This window comes from Lutra lutra, chromosome 10 (assembly GCF_902655055.1).
Source record: "Lutra lutra chromosome 10, mLutLut1.2, whole genome shotgun sequence".
Classification (NCBI taxonomy): Eukaryota; Metazoa; Chordata; class Mammalia; order Carnivora; family Mustelidae; genus Lutra; species Lutra lutra.
The window spans coordinates 3,698,981-3,717,858 of record NC_062287.1 but is presented as its reverse complement, the minus strand read 5'-3'; the positions used below and the strand labels follow the sequence as shown (position 1 = coordinate 3,717,858).

Below are 18,878 nucleotides of genomic sequence, written 5' to 3'. Positions count from 1 at the left end.
AAAAAATTCTTCACATATCAGCCAGAAATATATTTTTAAAAAATAAATCAGACCATGTCACTGCACAGTGCAAATTCTTCTGTGGTCCCAACTGCACGTAGAATGGAATTCCAGCCCCCTGTGGCCTATCGGGTCCCGCATGAGGTGATGCCCACCTTCTGGAGTCCTACTTCCCCTGCATTCTTCTCTCCTTAACTGAATTCTAGTGATGCTGGCCTTCTTTCATGTCCTCAAACAGAAGGACTCCTTCCCACATTAGGGCTTTATACAGGATTTCTCCCCCCCAACTTCTTGTCCTGATATCATTCAGGTGTCCACTTAAATGACACCTTCTGAGGAAGACACTCCCTGAGACTGTAGTGAACCAGAGCAAAATCTCCTGGAGCCACATGGTCCTGGGCCAGCTCCCTGGGACCTGCCATATAACCTTGAGCAAACTGCAGAAGGTCTTAAGGCCTCAGCTCCCTTTCCTGTGAAGTGCAGACAGTAGCAGTATCTGACTTACACACTCCTTTTGAAGACTCAAGAGTATATGGAGCAGCAGTATAGAGTGAGCCCTCTGTAAGTGTTACCAGGGTCACTCCCTGACAGAGCTGAATATCCCCATTGTTCTTTCTGTTCCTTTCCCAGCTGTTTCTTCACTGTGTTTGCAACAATGTCTAATTTATCAGTCTTCCTCACTAGATAGGAACCACCAGGAAAGCAAGGATCACATCTGCCTCTATCTTCCATCCCTTCTGACTAATTCCCTACCTGGCACACAGTTAGCAGTCTGTGACAAATATTAATTAGGATAGGCCAGAAATCACGCTCGGTTTTGAAATCCAGTGACCAAACTCGCATCACTGGAGAGCCTGACGGAATCAAAGCCCAGACCAGTCTTGGTGCAGCCTCGGTGGAATCCGGCTCTCCTGTCAAGCACTTGCATTTTCTGTTGTTACTTTGTATCAATCTTGCAGACTTGATTGTTGTACTTTTATTGATTCAATTATTTAAATCAAATTTTAATGGAAGATGTTAAAAGGAAGGAGACAATAGTATTAAAAATTGATTCAGTGTTTTGAGCAGGAAGGAGTTTTGTTGAAGCTACGATGCACCCTTACACGCTGCTGTCTCATGCGCTTCGAAGAAAGAAAACACTGTCATCATCAGCTATGATACAACTCCTTATCGCCTGGTATTTTTCATTCTCAAGGAAAGCCCTTTTAAAATTTTCGTATATCACCCCAGTACACACATAAAATTAGCTGAGATGCTCTTAAAACATTTTCACATTCAGAGTCCAGTGCTTCAAATTCACTTGCAACTCGGAATCTCGAAGTCCATGTTTTTCTACATAATATTCTGTTATCAAGAGCATTAGTGATGCATCATTTCTTTTTTTTTTAAGATTTTATTTATTTATTTATTTGACAGATCATAAGTAGGCAGAGAGGCAGGCAGAGAGAGAGGGGGGAAGCAAGCTCCCCGCTGAGCAGAGAGCCCGATGCGGGGCTGGATCCCAGGACCCTGAGATCATGACCTGAGCCAAAGGCAAAGGCTTAACCCACCGAGTGACCCAGGTGCCTCTGATACATCATTTCTTAAATGACTATCCGTTTTTATCTCCAGGGCTGTCTTTTAAGACATGGATACCCATTCTTCACATTCTGATGCACAGTTTGATGCACATAGGGACAAATAGGTCATGTTGCTACCTGGCCAGAAGCAGTAAGATACCTGTCAATTTCAGATATGTTTAGGGTGGAAAAAATGTGTCTTAAAATTAGTGAAAAATTAGGGGCACCTGGGTACATATCTTTTAACAAGATTTAAGTATTGTTTTAACAATAATGTTATTAAGTACATGTTATTACTGAGTTTAACCATTAATATTAATACACCACCTAACAATATTAATTTATTATTTATGACATAGCTTAAGCATCACAACAGTATGATGTATTGGTGTGTCTGCCTTGAACACAAGGAAGCTAAAGCCTCAGAGAGCCTCCATAGGGGCCACAGTATGGTGATGGGCTACTTAGGACCATATTCCTTCAGCCTTGAGTCCTGAATTCTTGGCTATATGCAAAATACACTACTACTATGAGTGCACATTTACTCCGACCAAATTTAAGAAATGAAGATTTCAGGGGCGCCTGGGTGGCTCAGTGGGTTAAGCCACTGCCTTCGGCTCAGGTCATGATCCCAGGTCCTGGGTTCAAGCCCCGCATCGGGCTTTCTGCTTGGCAGGGAGCCTGCTTCCTCCTCTCTCTCTGCCTGCCTCTCTGCCTACTTGTGATTTCTCTCTGTCAAATAAATAAATAAAATCTTTAAATAAAAAAAAAAAAGGAAGATTTCAGCTTCTTTGCTCTTTCATTCTGTACAGAATATACACGGCAGACTTTATCTTTTAACAGTGTCATAAAAGTGAATATCTATATATGACTCTACTATGTTTGAGAATACTTATTTGAGGATACTTAAAATTTTCTTTCTTTTTTTCTTTTTTTAAAGATTTTATTTATTTATTTGAAAGAGAGAGCGCGAGAGTGCACACACAAGCCGGGTAAGAGGCAGAGGGAGAAGTAGGCTCCCCACTGAGGGGGAGCCTGACTCGGGCTCGATCCCAGGACCCTGGGATCATGACCTGAACCGAAGGCAGATGCTCAACCGACGGAGACACCTAGGTGCTCTGAAACTTAAAAATGTCTAGTAAAGTTTGCTTTTTGTTACTATTTATAGAAATGAGAATTCTTTATATCTCTATCATTGGGTTCAATGAACAGTGAGCCTCAAAAGAGACTTAATCCAACACAAGATCCGAATTCAATACATATTTTTAATGATAATAAAGTTAATTAAAATGTGTTTGTGGCTGAAGTTTCTTAAAATTTATTTCCTCAAGACTCACATCACTATGTAGAAATACAGTTTTTATCCTTTTGAAAGTCTCAGGTTTGAATACCTTTTAGCTTTTTTGTTTTACATTCAACTTCTCTTTTGAAAACCGAGGAACAGGCCACCTGGATGGCTCAGTTGGTTAAGCATCAGACCCTTGATTTTGGCTCAGGTCATGATCTGTGGGTCGTGGGGTTGGGCTCCACACCAGGTGTGGAGTCTGCTTGGGGTTCTCTGTGTACCGCTGGCCTTCCTGCTTGTGCTTACTCTCTCTCAAGTAAATTAATAAATCTTAAAAAAAAAAAAAAAGAACTACTTACACTAAAAAAGAAAACAATGTTTTCTTTGCATTTTTAAAGTGTTTTGAACAAGAACAAAACTGGGATATCAGTTCTATTTTGTGGTCTTTAATTTTTATTTTGAAATAATCACATATATATAGGAAGTTACAAAAATAGTATGAAGCAGTCCCAGGTGCCCTTCACCCAGTTTCACCAAGGCAGCATCTTCCATGGTTATTGCCTAAAATCAAAATCAGGAACTTGATTCTGGTGCACTGTGTGGGGACAGTCCTATGTCATTTTATCACATGTATAGATGCCTATAGCTGATCAAGTCACAGATTATTACAATTCACTGCAGAAGTCTCCCTATGCATTCCTGCCCCTCCACCCCCACCACATTCCTCAGCCCCGGAAACCACTAATATGTTGTCCATCTCTATCATTTTGTCATTTCAAGAACATTCTAGAAATGGAAACATACAGTATGTGACCTTTTGAGATTGCCCTTTTTCACTCATCATAATGCTCTTGAAATTCATCTAAGTTGTGATGTACATCAGTGGCTTGTTCCTTTTTAATGGTGGGCAGTATTCCATGGTATGGAGGTACGACAGTCAGTATACTCGTCCATATGTTGAGCAACATTTTGGATGTTTATGGTTTTTGACCGTACAATTCTAAGTGCTATGATAAACCATGTACAGATTTGTATTTCTCTAGGATAAATGTGCTCATATCAGTGATTATTGGCTAATATAATGTGTACTTAGTTCCCCATTTTTATTGAGATGTAATTGACATATAGCATTGTGTTAGTTTTAGGTGTACAAGAGAATGACTTGATATTTGTAAATATTATGGAATGAATACCACAATAAGTTTAGTTAACATCCATCACCTTGCACAATGTTGTCTTCTGCTGATAGCTTTTAAGATTTATTCCCAGAGCAACGTCCAAATATAGAACTCAGCATTGTTAACTGCAGTCCTCATGCTGTACATTACATCTCCAGCATTTAGTTCTCTTATAACTGGAAATTCGTAGTTTCACCCCCTTCCCTCAGTTCCCTTATCCCCCATCCCCTCTGGCAAACTACAACCTTTTCTCTGTTCCCAAGAGGTTTTTTTTCTTCTTCAAGATTCCACATTTAAGTGACATTCTACAGTCTACATTTATTATTTCACTTAGCATAATGCCCTCAAGGTCCATCTGTGCTGTTGCAAATGGCAGGATTCCTTCTTTTTTATGGCTAATGCTCTACTGTGTGTGTGTCTGTGTGTGTGTGTATTTCACATTTTCTTTATCCATTTATCAATCTACAGACACTTAAGTCATTTCCTTATCTCAGCTGTTGTGAATATGCTGCTGGAACACAGCAGATAGATGCCTCTTCAGGATAGTGATTTAGTGTCCTTTCAGTTCACACCTAGAAGCTGAATTGGTTAAGATCATATTGTAGTTTCATTTAAAATTTTTGAGAAACCGCCATACTATTTTCTATATTGGTTGCACCAGTTTTCATTCACACCCAAAGTATACAAGGTTCCCTTTTCTTCACATCCCCAACAGCACTTGCTCTTATCTTTTTGACAAAAGCCAGACTGACAAGTGTGAGTTTGTATCTCGGGGTTTTGATTAGCCTCTTCCTGATGATTAGTGACACTGAGCATCACCTCATGTACCTGTTAAGCCAGTGAATAGCTTTGGAAAAATTTCTATTCATGTTCACTGCCCATTTTTAATTGGATTACTTGGAGGTTTGTTTTTTTTTTTTTTTTTTTTTTTTTTTGCTCTTGAGTTCTAGAAGTTCCTTACAAATTTTGGATATTAACAACTTATCAGATGCGCGGGTTAAGAATATTTTCTCCCAGTCTGTAGGTTGACCTTTCATTTGGTTGATCACTTATTTTATAATGTAGAAATTTTGTAGCTGATGTAGTCCCACTTCTTTATTTTTTATTTTGTTGCTTGTGCCTTACGTGTCTTATCCACCACCCCCCCCCCAAAATAATTGCTATTACCAATGTCAAGGAGTTTATCCCCTACTTTTCTTCTAGGAGTTTTATAGTTTTTGGTCTCACATTTAAGTATTTAACTGACTTAATTGTTGTGAATAGTGTGAGATATGGGTCCGGTTCCATTCTTTTGCATGTGAATATCCAATTTTCCTAGTGTGATTTATTGAAGAAACCATCTTTTCACCATTGAGTACTCATGCCATCCTTGTTAAATAATAGTTGTCCATTTATGTGTGAATTTACTTCTGGTCTCTCAGTTCTTTTCCATTAGTCCATGTGTTTGTCTTTATGCCAGTGCCATACTGTCTCGATTACTATAGCTTTGTAATATAATTTAAAATCAGGAAGTGTAGGGGTGCCTGGGTGGCACAGTCAGTTTAACATCTGCCTTTGGCTCAGGATCTCAGGGTTCCAGGATCAAGCCCCATATCAGGCTCCCTGTTCAGTGGAGAGTCTGCTGCTCCCTTCCCCCTTCCTCCCCCATCACCCTCTTCTGCTCTCTCTCGTACACACTCTCAAATAAGTAAATAAAATCTTTTAAAAAAATCAGGAAGTATGATGCATCTAGCCTTGCTGTTCTTTCTCAGGATTACTCTGGCTGTGTAGATAGTTCTTTACGAATTTTAAGATTATTTTTCTATTTTTATGAAAAATGCCTTAGGTATCTTGATAGGGATTACATTCAATTTACAGAGGCGTTTAGGTAGCACGGACATTTTAATAATATTAATTTTTCCAATCCATGAACACAGGGTATATTTCCATATATTTATATCTTCTCCAATTTCTTTCAACAATGTTTTATAGTTTTCAATTTATAAGTCATTGACCTACTTGGTTAAATTTACTCCTAAGTATTTTATTGTTTTTGATGCTGTTGTAAATGAGATTGTTTTCTTTGTTTTAAATTTTAATTTGTTAGTATATAGAAATGTTACTGATTTTTGTATGTTGATTTTGTATCCTAGAGCTTCACTGAAGTCATTTATTAGTTGTTACATGTTTTTTTGTGTAGTCTTTAGGATTTTCTGTATACAAAACATCATCTGCAAACAAAGACAATTTTACTTTTTTCCTTTCCAATTCTGATTCCATTTATTTGTTTTTCTTGCCTCATTGCTCTGGCTAGAACTTCCAGTACTGTGTTAAATAGTGATGAAAGTGGACAACCTTCACTCGGTCCTAATATTAGAGGAAAAACTTTCAACCTTTCACCATTGAGTTTGATGTTAGTTGTGGGTTGTCATGTATGGCCTTGAGAATTCTATGCCCAGTTTGCTTCTATGCCCAATTGAGAATTTTTATCATGAATCGATGCTGAATTTTTAAATGTTTTTCTCCATCTGTTGGGATGATCATATGACTTTCATCTTTTTAATTAATGTGGTAAATTACAATTTCTGATTTGCAAATGTTCACTCATCCTTGCCTCCTAGGAATGAATCCTAATTGATCATGGTGTATTATCCTTTTGGTGTGCTGTTGGATTCAGTTTGCTACAACTTTGTTGAGACTTTTTGCATCTTTCGTCACCAGGGATATTGGCTTGTAAGGTTTTTTGTTTTGTTTTGTTTTTCTCTTGTTTTTGTAGTGGCCTTATCTGGCTTTGATATCATGGTAATGCTGGCTCAGTTGGTTATGGACTGCCTTCAGCTCAGGTTGGGTTCCCTGCTCAACAGGGAGTCTGCTTCCTCCTCTGCTCCCCCAAACCTTCCCCCCTTCCCTGGCTCCATGCTCCCTTTCTCTCTCTTTTGCTCTCTTTCTCTCTCAAATAAAATACTTAAAATTTTTTTGAATATATTTGCAAATTTTCCCATTATTGATTTCTGCTTTCATATGATTGTTGCTAGAAAATATAGTTGGTGTGATTTCAGTCTTCTTATATTTGCTACAACTTGTATTATGGCCTAACATTGGCTCTATCCTACAAAATGTTCTGTGTCTGTATATGTCACTTAGGTCCTTGTGATTTATAATGTTATTCAAATCCACTGTTTCCTTACTGATTCTCTGGATGGTATATCCATTGCTGAGTAGGATATTAAAGTCTCCAGTTATTATTTTATTGCTATTTATTTCTGTCAGTTCTGCTAGTATTTGCTTTATATATTTGGTTCTCTGATATTGGGTGCATAAACATTTACAATTATGTATTTTTAATGGATTGACTCCATTATCATTTTATAAGGACCTTCTTCATCTCTTTTGACTATTTTTAAAGTCTCTTTTGTCTGATATGAGTATAGCATCTCTGCTTTCTTTTGGTTACAATTTGTGTGAAATATTTTTTTCCCTTTCCTTCACTCTCAGTCTGCATGTGTTTTTAAAACTACAGGGAGGGATGCCTTCATGGCTCAGTTGGTTAAGTGGCTGCCTTCGGCTCAGGTTATGATCCTAGGGTCCTGGGTTTGAGTTCCATATCAGGCTCCTTGCTTAGCAGGGAACCTGCTTCTCCCTCTGCCTGCAGCTCTCCCTGCTTTTGTGCTCTCTCTTTGACAAATAAGTTAAAAAATAAAATAAAAAAGCTACAGTGAATCTCTCATAGGCAGCTTATTATTGGATCTTGTATTTTTCTCTATTCAGTTACCCTGTGTCTCTTGATTGGAGAATTTAATCCATTTACACTTAAATTGTTAATACGTCAAGACTTACTACTACCATTTTGTTAACTGTGTTCTATTTTGTAGATACTTTGTTGCTTCTTTGTGGTTTGATGACTTTTTGCGGCAATATTTTGTCATTCTTTTATCATAATCTTTTATGTGACCACTTCAGGGTTTTCTTTTTTGGCTACTGTGATGCTAACATAAAATCTATCTATAACATTATATTTTAAGTTGATAACAACTCAATTTTACTAACATAAACTTTAGATTTTTACTTCTCCCCTCACTCACAGTTCCAGTTATTAATGTTTCAGTATATATGTTCATATATATATGTATATGTGAATATATATATAGAGAATTTTCAGGATTTTATTTCTAAGTAATCTCTGCACCCACTGTGGGGCTCACACTCACAAACCTGAGATCAAGAGTCACATACTCCACTGACTGAGCAAGCCAGGCACTCCTCAGTTTACATATATTTTATATTATGTATCAAAAAATAAATTATTATAGTTGAAACTAGAGTTATAAATAAATTATATATTTGAGAATACGATTACAATATTGGAGAATCTGATTTTGACTGTATATTTACTATTACCAGTTCTACAAACATTTATATATTTTTATGATGTTAATTAGCATCATTTTATTTCTCCTTGAAAAACTACCTTAGTATTGCTTGTAAGGCAGATGTAATGCTGATTAACTTCCTTAGCTTTTATTTGTTGAGAAATTCTTTACCTCTCATTCATTTCTGAAAGACTACTTCACCAGCTATACTATTCTTAGTTAACAGCTTCTGTTTCTCTTTCAGTACTTTGAATATATCACCTCATTCTCTCCTGATTGAAACGTTGCTATTGAGAAATCTGTCCATAGTCTTATGGTAGGGATCACACATCACTGTGATGTGTCAGTCTTTTGATGCTTTCAAAATTCTTTGTCTGTGACTTTTGACAATTATAATGTGTCTCTATGTAGCCCTTTTTGGATTCAATCTATTTGGGGTCTTTTGGGTGTCATTATTCTGATATCCATTTCTCTCCTCATGTTTGCGAAGTTTTCAACCATTATTGTTTTTAAATACTTTCTGTCCCCTTTTCCCTGCTCTCTTCTTCTTTGGGATTCTTTCAATGCATATTTGTTCTTTAAATGGTGTCCTAGGAGTCCTGTATGCTTTCTTTACTCTTTTTAATTCTTCTTTCTTTTGGCTGTTCTTTTTTTTTTTTTTTCTAAAGATTTTATTTATTTATTTGTTAGAGAGAGAGAGGGAGCGAGCATGAGCACAGGCAGACAGAGTGGTAGGCAGAGGGAGAAGCAGGCTCCCCGCTGAGCAAGGAGCCCGATGTGGGACTCGATCCCAGGACGCTGGGATCATGACCTGAGCCGAAGGCAGCTGCTTAACCAACTGAGCCACCCAGGCGTCCCTCTTTTGGCTGTTCTGACTGGAAAATTTCACGTGCCCTATTTTATAGTTCACTGATTCTTCTGCTTGATGGAGTCTGCTGTTGGAAGTTCTTTTTTTTTTTTTTAATTTAAAAGATTTTATTTATTTATTTGACAGACAGAGATCACAAGTAGGCAGAGAGGCAGGCAGAGAGAGAGGGAGGAAGCAGGCTCTCTGCTGAGCAGAGAGCCCAATGTGGGGCTTGATCCCAGGACCCTGAGATAATGACCTGAGCCGAAGGCAGAGGCTTTAACCCGAGCCACCCAGGCGCCCCTACTGTTGAAGTTCTCAATTGAATTCTTCAGGGAAGTCACTGGATTCTTCACTTATAGGATTTGTTTCTTTCTTTCTTCTTTCTTTCTTTTTTTGGTTTCTATTTCTTATTGAACTTCTCATTTTGTTCATGCATATTTCCCCCAATTTTGTTTAGTTATTTGTGTTTTCTTGTAGTTAACTGGACTTCTTTAAGAGGAATAATCTGAATTACTTGCAGACAATTCACAGATCTCCCATTTCTTTAAGGTCAATTATTGGAGCTTTATTATTCCCCTATGGTGATGTCAATGTTTATCTGATTCTTTATCATCCTTGCTTCTTTGTGTTGTTATCTGCACGTTTGAGTAAGCAGTCTCCTCTTCCATACTTTACAGGTTGTCTTCTCCAGAAATGGTCTTCCCCCAGTCAGTTCACCTTGATTCTGGACTGATCAGCAGGCAGCATCCTTGGTCAGGTGGGGCTTGCTGACAGGGTCTCTGTTTGGGCAAGGCTGCTGCCTGAGCTCTGAGGTCAGGCTGGGTGCCTCTGGCTGGTGGGTTCCTGCCTACACGAAGCTGTGGGATGCACTCTGCAGGAATTCTCTGGCTAAACTTCCTACTCAGGTAGGACTGGTGCTATACTCAGCAGCTAGGAAGGGCTACAAATATGCTTCCTTGCCTGAGTGGAGTTGTAAGACAGTCTCCATGGCCCTTTAGCTTGATGTTTGGGGATCTGTATCCAGCAGAGCTACCCACCAAACTCCTGGGTCAGACAGTGCCACCAGCTGTGCTCTGCAGATGGAAAGACCGACTGGCTTGGTGCTCCACTCAGGTGCTGTTGTACGCTCAGCTGTAGGTTGGGCTACATAGCTTCCCAGGTGTTCTGGTTAGGCTTGCTCGTTGGGCAGGGCTGGAGACTAATTTCAGTGCCAAGCAGAGCTTCAGATTTGCTTCCCCACATGGGGAAGGGCTGTATAACAGCCTCCACAGACAGGTGGACTTGGTAGTCAGGGACATGAGTCAGGCAAAACACACTGAGCTCCCTAGACAGATGGGGTCACCACCTGGGCTCTGCAGATGGGCAGGCACCCTGCTTAGGTACTCCTCTCAAGTGCTGCTGAGCTACTCAGTTTCCCAGATGCTCCGGTCAGGTTTCCTGGTGGCGTGAAGCTGGGGGCTGCACTCAGCAGTCAGCAGGGCTATGAATTAGCTTTCCTGCCAGGCTGGGTGGCAAAAATAGGCTCTAAGGCCAGCAGGGCTCATTGTTTGGGGTCTTGAATCAGGCAAAACTGCACCCTGAGTTCCCTGACCAGATGGAGTCACCATGCCATGGTTAGCTTTTTAAAAAACTTCCAAATAATTTATATTAGCAACATGTGAATGATACAGTGTCTCTCTGGCTTTTCAATCATTCGATATTATCAGTATCTTTTTATTAGCCATTCTAATGGATAGGTAGTGCAATTTCATTGTGGTTTTAATTTTGTATTTCCATGACTAATGATATTGAACATGCCTTCATGTGTTCATTTCTGTATTTTCTGCCCATTTTTAAATTTTAATTGGATTTAATTGAATTTAATTTGAATTTTTTTTTACTGATAGATTTTGAGAATTCCTTATATATTGTAGATATATTGTAGATATTAATCTTTTATCAGATTTCATTTGCAAATATTTTCTCCCAGGCTATGATTGTCTTTTCTTCTTAACAGGGTCTTTCACAGAGGAAACGTTTTCAATTTGGTAACATTCAACTAGCATTTTTCCTCTGTTTAATGGATTGTGCTTTTAATATCATAGATCTAAGAATTGAGATCTAAGAACTTCCAGTACTATGATGAATAGCAATAATAAAAAGTGGACATATTTGCCATTTTCATCATCTTAGAGAAAAAGCATTCCATCTCCTGCCATTTAGTTTTGTTTATTTCTTTGTTTTTGTATTGTCTTTGTCTGGGGCACCACAGTAGTACTGACTTACTTGGGAAGTGTTCCATCCTCTTCTGTATTCTGGAGGAAATTGTACAGATTTAGTATTCACTTTTTAAAAAACTTCTGGTAAATTCAATGTCTTTAATAGTTACAGGGCTGTTCAAATTTTATATTTCATCTTGAGTGAGTTATGGTAATACATGGGTTCTTTGAGAAATTAGTCCATTTCATCTGTCCTATCACACTGTTACATGTAGAGTTGTTTATAATATTCCTTTCCTTTTCCTTCTGATTATCTTCAAGGTCTGTAGTGATTCCCCTATTTCATTCCTGACATTAGTAATGCACGTCTTCTTTCCTTCATTCCTTGTTAATCTTGCTCAAGTTTGTCTATTTCATTGAACTTTTCAAAGAATTGAACTTTCACTGACTTCCTCTGTGGTTTTCCATTTTTAATATCATAGAGTTCTGCTCTTTATCATTTCCTTTCACATAACTTTATTGAGTTTATTTTGCCCTTCTCATAGTTTCTTCAGGTTGAAGCAAAAATTATAACACTGCCTAATGTAGATCTCAGCATATGTAAGGAATTATTTAAAACGATTAAATAAGAAAGATATGTGGGAGTGTAAAGGGAAGTAAAAGAGTGTAAAGTTTATACACTTTATTCACACTGGTAAAATATTTGCACAAATATTATTATAACATATATTATACACACACACATATATGCACACATATAAATGTAATACATAGAACAACCACTAAAAAGTCCATACAAAGCGGTACACTCATAGCCACTATAGCTAAATCAAAATGGAATTCTGCAAAGGGTTAAGTAACTTAAGTATCTCATAGGAAAGGCAGAAAGAAACTCACAGGAATTTGAGTAAAGAAAGTTACTCCAAGTAACTCATAGGAAGGCAGAAAGAAGAAAAATAAATTAATTAAAAACAGAAATCACAGAAAACCACCAAAAAGCAGACCTAAGTATTAATGCATCAATAATTGTACTAAATATAAATTGTCTATATATGCCAGTTAAAAGAGATTAGCAGAATAGATTTTCAAAAAATGATCCAATTTTATACAATTCCTATAAGTTATTCACTTCAAATGGAATGATAGAAGTAGGTTCAAAGTCAACAAGCAGGTTGAAAATATACTATGCAAGCATTAATTAAAAGTAAACAGGTATGGTTATATCAATACTAGACAAAATGGATGTCAGCAAGGAAAATTATGAGGGACAGAGAGGAATATCACATGTCAATCCGCCAAGAAGTCACAGCAAACCTAATTGTCTAGGTACCAAACAACAGAGCTGCAAAATATGTGAAGCAAAAACTGATGGAACTGTTAAGAAAAACAGACAAATATACTTAACAGCTAGATACTTTACTATTTCCCTGTCTTAAATTAATAGAACAAGAAGAGAGTAAGAAATGACACAGAACACAATACCATCAATCAATAGAATCGAATCAACATTAATAGAAAACTCCACCTAACAAAAGAACACACAGTATTTTCAACTGTCATGGAACATATACCAAGTAACCATATCCTGATGCACAAAACAAACCTCAAATGACTGAAAAGAATAAAAATCACACAGACTTTGCCATTACTCATTGAGGCATCTCTGTGAGAGCTGCTTTAAAATTCTGGGTAGATAATTCTGACATCTGTGTCATCTCTGCATCTCTTTTTTTTTTTAATATTTTATTTGTTTATTTGACAGAGAGTTAGAGAGCACAAGTAAGCAGAGCATCAGGGAGAGGGGGAGAGAGAGAAGCAGGCTCTCTGCTGAGCAGGGAGCCTGATGTAGGGCTCGATCCCAGGACCCTGGAATCATGACCCGAGCTGAAGGCAGCCACTTAACCAACTGAGCCACCCGGGTGCCCCTCTGTTCGTATCTTTTGATTGTCTTTTCAAATTGACATATACCTGATTTTGGATATATTGGATATTATGTGGTAAGATTCTAGATCATATTTAAATCCTGTGTTTTAGGTTTTTGTTTTTTGGTTTTTTGGTTTGGTTTTTTTTTTAATTGTTCTGTTGAGTTAAGGTCACCACCTCATTACTGCTAGGTTGGGATGGAAGTCCTGATTTTCCACCCCATCTTTGTGGACACCTGGGAGAGGAGGGCTGCTGGACAGAGTTTGGAGTTAAGTTTCCCCTCTTTGCGTCCTCTGATACCACTGTGGCTGGGAGAAGGAGGGGCACATCGTTGCTACCTCTCCATGAGGTCTCCACTGACATCATGTGGGGTGCCTTCAGGCTTGAATATCACGTTATAACTACAAAAGTTAAGAGTCTCTCACCATTTATTTGCCTACCAATGTTTACCTATTAACAGAAATGGAAGTTTTGTCATATGGTATTGTTCTCTGATTTATTGGTTAAAAGGTCCAGAAAAATTTGCTTTGTAACACAGACACAGATGGCAGATTTAGACTGTTGTAATCAGTGATCAAAATTTGCCTCCCTGGTGCCACTTTCTCCTCAGTGTATTAACATGCTCAGGTCTCAAATAAAAGAAAACAAAATTTCCTAGAATTCAGCTATTCCTCAAGTCCTTACCTCACTGAACTTCTTTAAAAAATAATTTATACAAATTGTGTCCATTATTTCCTCATTAAGCTACTGTAGTGTAGCCTCTCCTCACCCCACCCCAAAATCATCAGTGGTGTTTTCTCAGTTCTTACCTCAGCTTTGGATGATGTGTGACTATTTCCTACACAGAAATTCTCTTCCTTTGCCCTCCACCACCTCTCCTTTTCCTTCATTTCCGTCCCTGTTCTTTGTGAGTTCTTCTTAGCCAACAAACTTTGTCACCTGTGTCTTCCACAAATTGTACTTTCTGCTATATTTTCAGTTCATCTAGATATCACCTGGTAGGTAGCTGTTCATACACAAATAATTCTTCAACTAAGTGGTCTATGCCTTAAGGTTAGTTATCCTCAGTGTTCCATTCTTGGACCTCTTCTTTACTAATTTTATTTATTTTCCTTGATTGATTTTTATCTGTTTCAATGGCTTTAGTTATCTTGTGGACTGAGTTCCCCTATCCCCTTCATAAACCTTCCCATACCCTTTCTCTTTGATAGCACTTAACGTTATCATGATTAAATAAAGTCTACATATACAAAAGTACTCAAACCAAGTTAAGAAAATAGAAAATTTCACCTTCTCTGCTTGGCCATTCTATATGGAGTAAACATGGCAGGCTTGAACTTATAACAACTTCATCAAAATAAATACCTGTGCGTAATGCAAATATATAAATTTGATACTTGAAAGTTACCTTTTTTTTAAAGATTTTATTTTTTTATTTGACAGACAGACATCACAAGTAGGCAGAGAGGCAGGCAGAGAGAGGAGGGGAAGCAGAGAGCAGAGCAGAGAGCCCAATGTGGGACTCGATCCCAGGGTCGACTCGATCCCAGGACCCTGGGATCATGACCTGAGCTGAAGGCGGAGGCTTTAACCCACTGAGCCATCCAGGCGCCCTGATAATTGAAAGTTTCTACTAAGTTCTTTTACTTATATTATTAGTCACAGACAAAATTATTGTATACATATATCATTGGGTTCACCTTTGACCTGTGAACTATAAGCTTCAATAGTTGATTTACGCCAATAAATCACTTATATATACTGATATTAAAAAGTATTGCAAACCATTATTGCCTTTATTAAACATTGTACAGGAGGTCTTAGCTACTTCTGTAGTAAAAGAAAGAAACAGTATCTGTAAAAAATAGAAAAAAAACAAGCCCCATTTGTTACAAATGATGTAATTTTTATGCAGAAAACACTAAAGAATCAACAGATAAATACTTAGATTAAGAAATGTGCTTTAGAGGGCGCCTGGGTGGCTCAGTGGGTTAAGCCGCTGCCTTTGGCTCAGGTCATGATCCCAGGTCCTGGGTTCGAGCCCCGCATCGGGCTTTCTGCTCAGCAGGGAGCCTGCTTCCTCCTCTCTCTCTGCCTGCCTCTCTGCTTACTTGTGATTTCTCTCTGTCAAATAAATAAATAAAATCTTTAAAAAAAAAATGTGCTTTAGGGGAAAAAAAGAAATGTGCTTGAGTTACTGGGATTAAAATTCATATGCATTAATTAAAATAACCCTATTTGTTGTAATAGACACATCTCAGTGACCTAACAATTTTTTATCCAAAAAAAATCCCCAAATCAAAAACCAGTGTTTGCATCTTTTTAAATTGACATTCCTCATGCCAGTGCACCTTAGATAGTAAGCTCCATGAGAATAAGAGCCACATCTTAGTCATTTACTGCTGGTATTCTGAGCAGAACGATCTTTCTAAAATGTAAAGCCATGGTGTAGTGCCTCTCCAACTTCAAGTCCTTCTAAATATTCCTCATTACTTCTAGAATGAAAGCCACGCCCCCTCGCATGGTATGCAGCTTTGCATGAGCCTGTGCACTTCAGCTTTATCTGCCTCATATCTGCTCCTCAACACTGCTTCTCCCAAGAGGCTGTGGTAACTCTTTCATCCATGCCTCTCCACTTACACTTTTTTCTCTTGGAAATGTCTTTCTCATCTTCTTTGGTAATCAGTCATCTTTTAATTTTTCTTTAACAGCTCAAATACCATCACAATGTCTTCCTCTGTCCTTCCCACCTGTGCTCTCTCTGCTCTGTCCTCCTCACCCCTGGGATCAAGTCCGAGCTTTGTCCTTCTTTCCTGCCTCCATAACACTCTTCGTATCTCTACTGGGACGCCCATTGTTACTTCTTTCTCTCCACACCAGCCCGTGAACCGGCAAGAGCAGGGACCCTGTGACTCCTCTGTCTTTAGATTCCCAATGCCTGCACAGGTTTGAAGCCCAGGAGATATTCAATAAAAGTTTACAGAAGAGGGAAGATCAGAGTGGAGGCAATTCAAGTGAGAACAATGACACATTTATCTCAAAGAGTGGCTGTTGGGGTAAAGAAAAGGTAGTGGTTTTAAAATAGATATGGCTGGTGCAGGAGGACTTCTGAGTGCCTGGCTTGGGAAATATGAGCATCTCGATGGGAAAACCAAAAAGAATAGCGTGATGGGGGGGGGCGGGGGGCGGGGGATCAGAATGCTACTTAAACTTCAGTAGTTTTCATTGGTAATTATGGCCACACTGAAGAATTGAAAAATAGAGATTTTTTTAATGCCCATTAAAAGATATGTTTTAAAATTAAAATTAAATTTGTATGTACAGACACACACACACACATACATAATCAGATACAGAACAAAAGTGTTGTGGAATGAGTTTTCAGCATCTAGCCACATCCCCTCCTCTCTCTCTCCTTGATTAAATGGCTTGGAGGCCAAGGTAGTAATTTCTGCTTTATATTGTCCCGTGGGGATCACAGAGCCTTGTCAGCACCAATAATCCCAAACTCTGAACTTCTGAAAACCAAGAAGAGTCTACGATTGTAGGAGAGAAAGGTACCTTTCCATCTACATCTAAGTTCCTCTGCCAGAGGCATTTAGTACATTTCTAAACGGATGAGGCTTTAGAGCAGTTCCGAAAGGTGTGCAGGCTGTGTGCGCTGAGTGTCCCCGCCACTCCTGTGGTCCCCTGAGGCAGCCGTGGGGAGACCCTGCATTGCTGCTACAGATGACCAGCGCCCAGCCCACGGCCAGACTGGAGACACAGCCCAGGAGATATGCCTGGTTTGTGTGCTTGAGAAAGTGCTGTGACCCTCCGCACAGCATTACATCATGTCTGTCTGTCTAGTCCAGATGAGGCTGCTTATCTGCTCTGTGTACCGTTTTGTGTACTGTACATGCTCCCTGGTCTCTCCCCTTAAATATTCCTTTCCAGCATTCTGGAGTCAGTGCCAGAGGCTGGCTCAGGTCTCAACCAGTGTCTTTCTCTCCCCTGATCCCCGGTCCTGGCACTCCAGATGAACTATGCCACAGTGACACTGCATGTGCTCGACTTTTCTCTTATGCCTTAGGAGCTCTTAGAGTCTGCTGCTTCCCCCACCAGCTTATTAGGCACGTAAACCTCCTGATCAGTGTCAATTAAAGGGTTTCTTTGGCTTTTATATTAAATGTTTAGTAGAAGAAAAAAAATGGGAATCGAAGACTATAAGCTCCTTGCCTCAACTATATCCCAAGTCAAGTGCTGGAGTAGCACTGGAGCCATGTGTCCGATCCCGAAGCCCTGCTCGTCCTGCTCCCTCACATGACATCATTCCCCTGGGAAGGTGGATGATTTGTAGTTACTAGAAAAGGAGGGAAAAACATCCATACTTTTAAAAACAGAGTTTTACAGGACGCCTGGGTGGCTCAGTGGTTAAAGCCTCTGCCTTCGGCTCGGGTCATGATCTCAGGGTCCTGGGATCGAGTCCCGCATTGGGCTCTCCGCTCAGCAGGGAGCCTGCCTCCTCCTGTCTCTCTCTGCCTGCCTCTCTGCCTACTTGTGATCTGTCAAATAAAAAAAAAATAAATAAAATAAAAAATCTTTAAAAACGGAGTTTTACAAGTGACTTAGAGGCATGCCTTGTGAGGTGATGAATGACTCTTGGGATGGCAGCCGTATGTAATTATCTGTGTACCCCACTCTTTGGCCTTAAATATTTTCTGCCTTAGGTCACACATTAACAACATTCTTAAGTAAAGATTTATAGTGTTGTGGTGATTAATGTATTGTATCAACTGAACTGGACCACAGGGTTCCCAGACATTTGGTCAAACATTATTCGCTATTTCTATAAGGGTGTTTCTAGATGGATTGAGTGAAGCAGGTTGTCCTCCCTAGTGAAGGTGGGCCTCACCCAATCAGTTGAGGACCTGCATAGGACAAAACTGCTAAGAGGAAACTTATCTGAGTGCTGAGTTGAGAAAAAACCATTTCCTGCCTTTGGACTCAAATTAAAAAATCATGTGTTTCCAGGTTTCCAGGCAGTCAGCTTTCAGACTATCCTGGGTTTCTGCTTGCCAACCACAGATCTTGGGACCTCCATAATTTTGTGAATCAATTCCTTATTTTTTTTCCAATTCCTTATTTTTTATAGACACACACACACACACACACACACACACACACACACACACAGACTATATGTACCAGTATGTGTGTGTGTGTACACCTCTGTACACAAAAACAATAGGCTTGTAGCCTATTGGTTCACTGGTTCTGTTTCTCCAGAGAACTCTGACTAGTGCAACTCTTTTCTGCCTTCCTTTTCTTCGGAACTGCCCCCAAGCCTCTCATTATCTCTCTCCCTTCATGACACCCACTCTCATTATGTCTCCCTCCTTACAGCTGCTTTAGAACGCTGCTCACAGAATCCCTGCAGGGAACTTGTTTTTCCAGGAACACTGCCAGTCCCATCCTATTACCCTCCCGCACTTGTACACGCTCGCTGTCCCTCCCGTGCACGTGTGTACGCGCTGGCCTTTCCACAGTACAGCAG

At 39.2% G+C, this 18,878-nt stretch overlaps 1 protein-coding gene and 1 long non-coding RNA gene across 5 annotated transcripts in view; one reads left to right on the top strand and one right to left on the bottom strand.

Moving 5' to 3' along the window:
* KBTBD3 (kelch repeat and BTB domain containing 3) overlaps nt 1-18,878 on the top strand; it is a 32,106-nt gene that overhangs the window by 3,117 nt on the left and 10,111 nt on the right. Inside the window, exon 2 of one of the 3 annotated variants that reach the window (XM_047692834.1) lies at nt 9,899-9,978. The exons of 1 other annotated variant lie outside the window; for it this stretch is intronic. The gene's annotated coding sequence lies outside the window, so the exon portion shown is untranslated. Of the gene's footprint in view, nt 1-9,898; nt 10,127-18,878 lie in introns of all 3 variants that reach the window. One more of the 3 variants, XM_047692832.1, reaches the window with a different exon arrangement.
* Nucleotides 12,599-18,878, bottom strand: part of LOC125079311 (uncharacterized) — a 53,085-nt gene continuing 46,805 nt past the window's right edge. For both annotated transcript variants that reach the window (XR_007121085.1, XR_007121084.1), the window contains exons 4-5: nt 14,152-14,348; nt 12,599-12,793 (exon numbers count right to left, since the gene is read on the bottom strand). This is a non-coding gene — a long non-coding RNA (uncharacterized LOC125079311). The remainder of the gene's footprint in view (nt 12,794-14,151; nt 14,349-18,878) is intronic.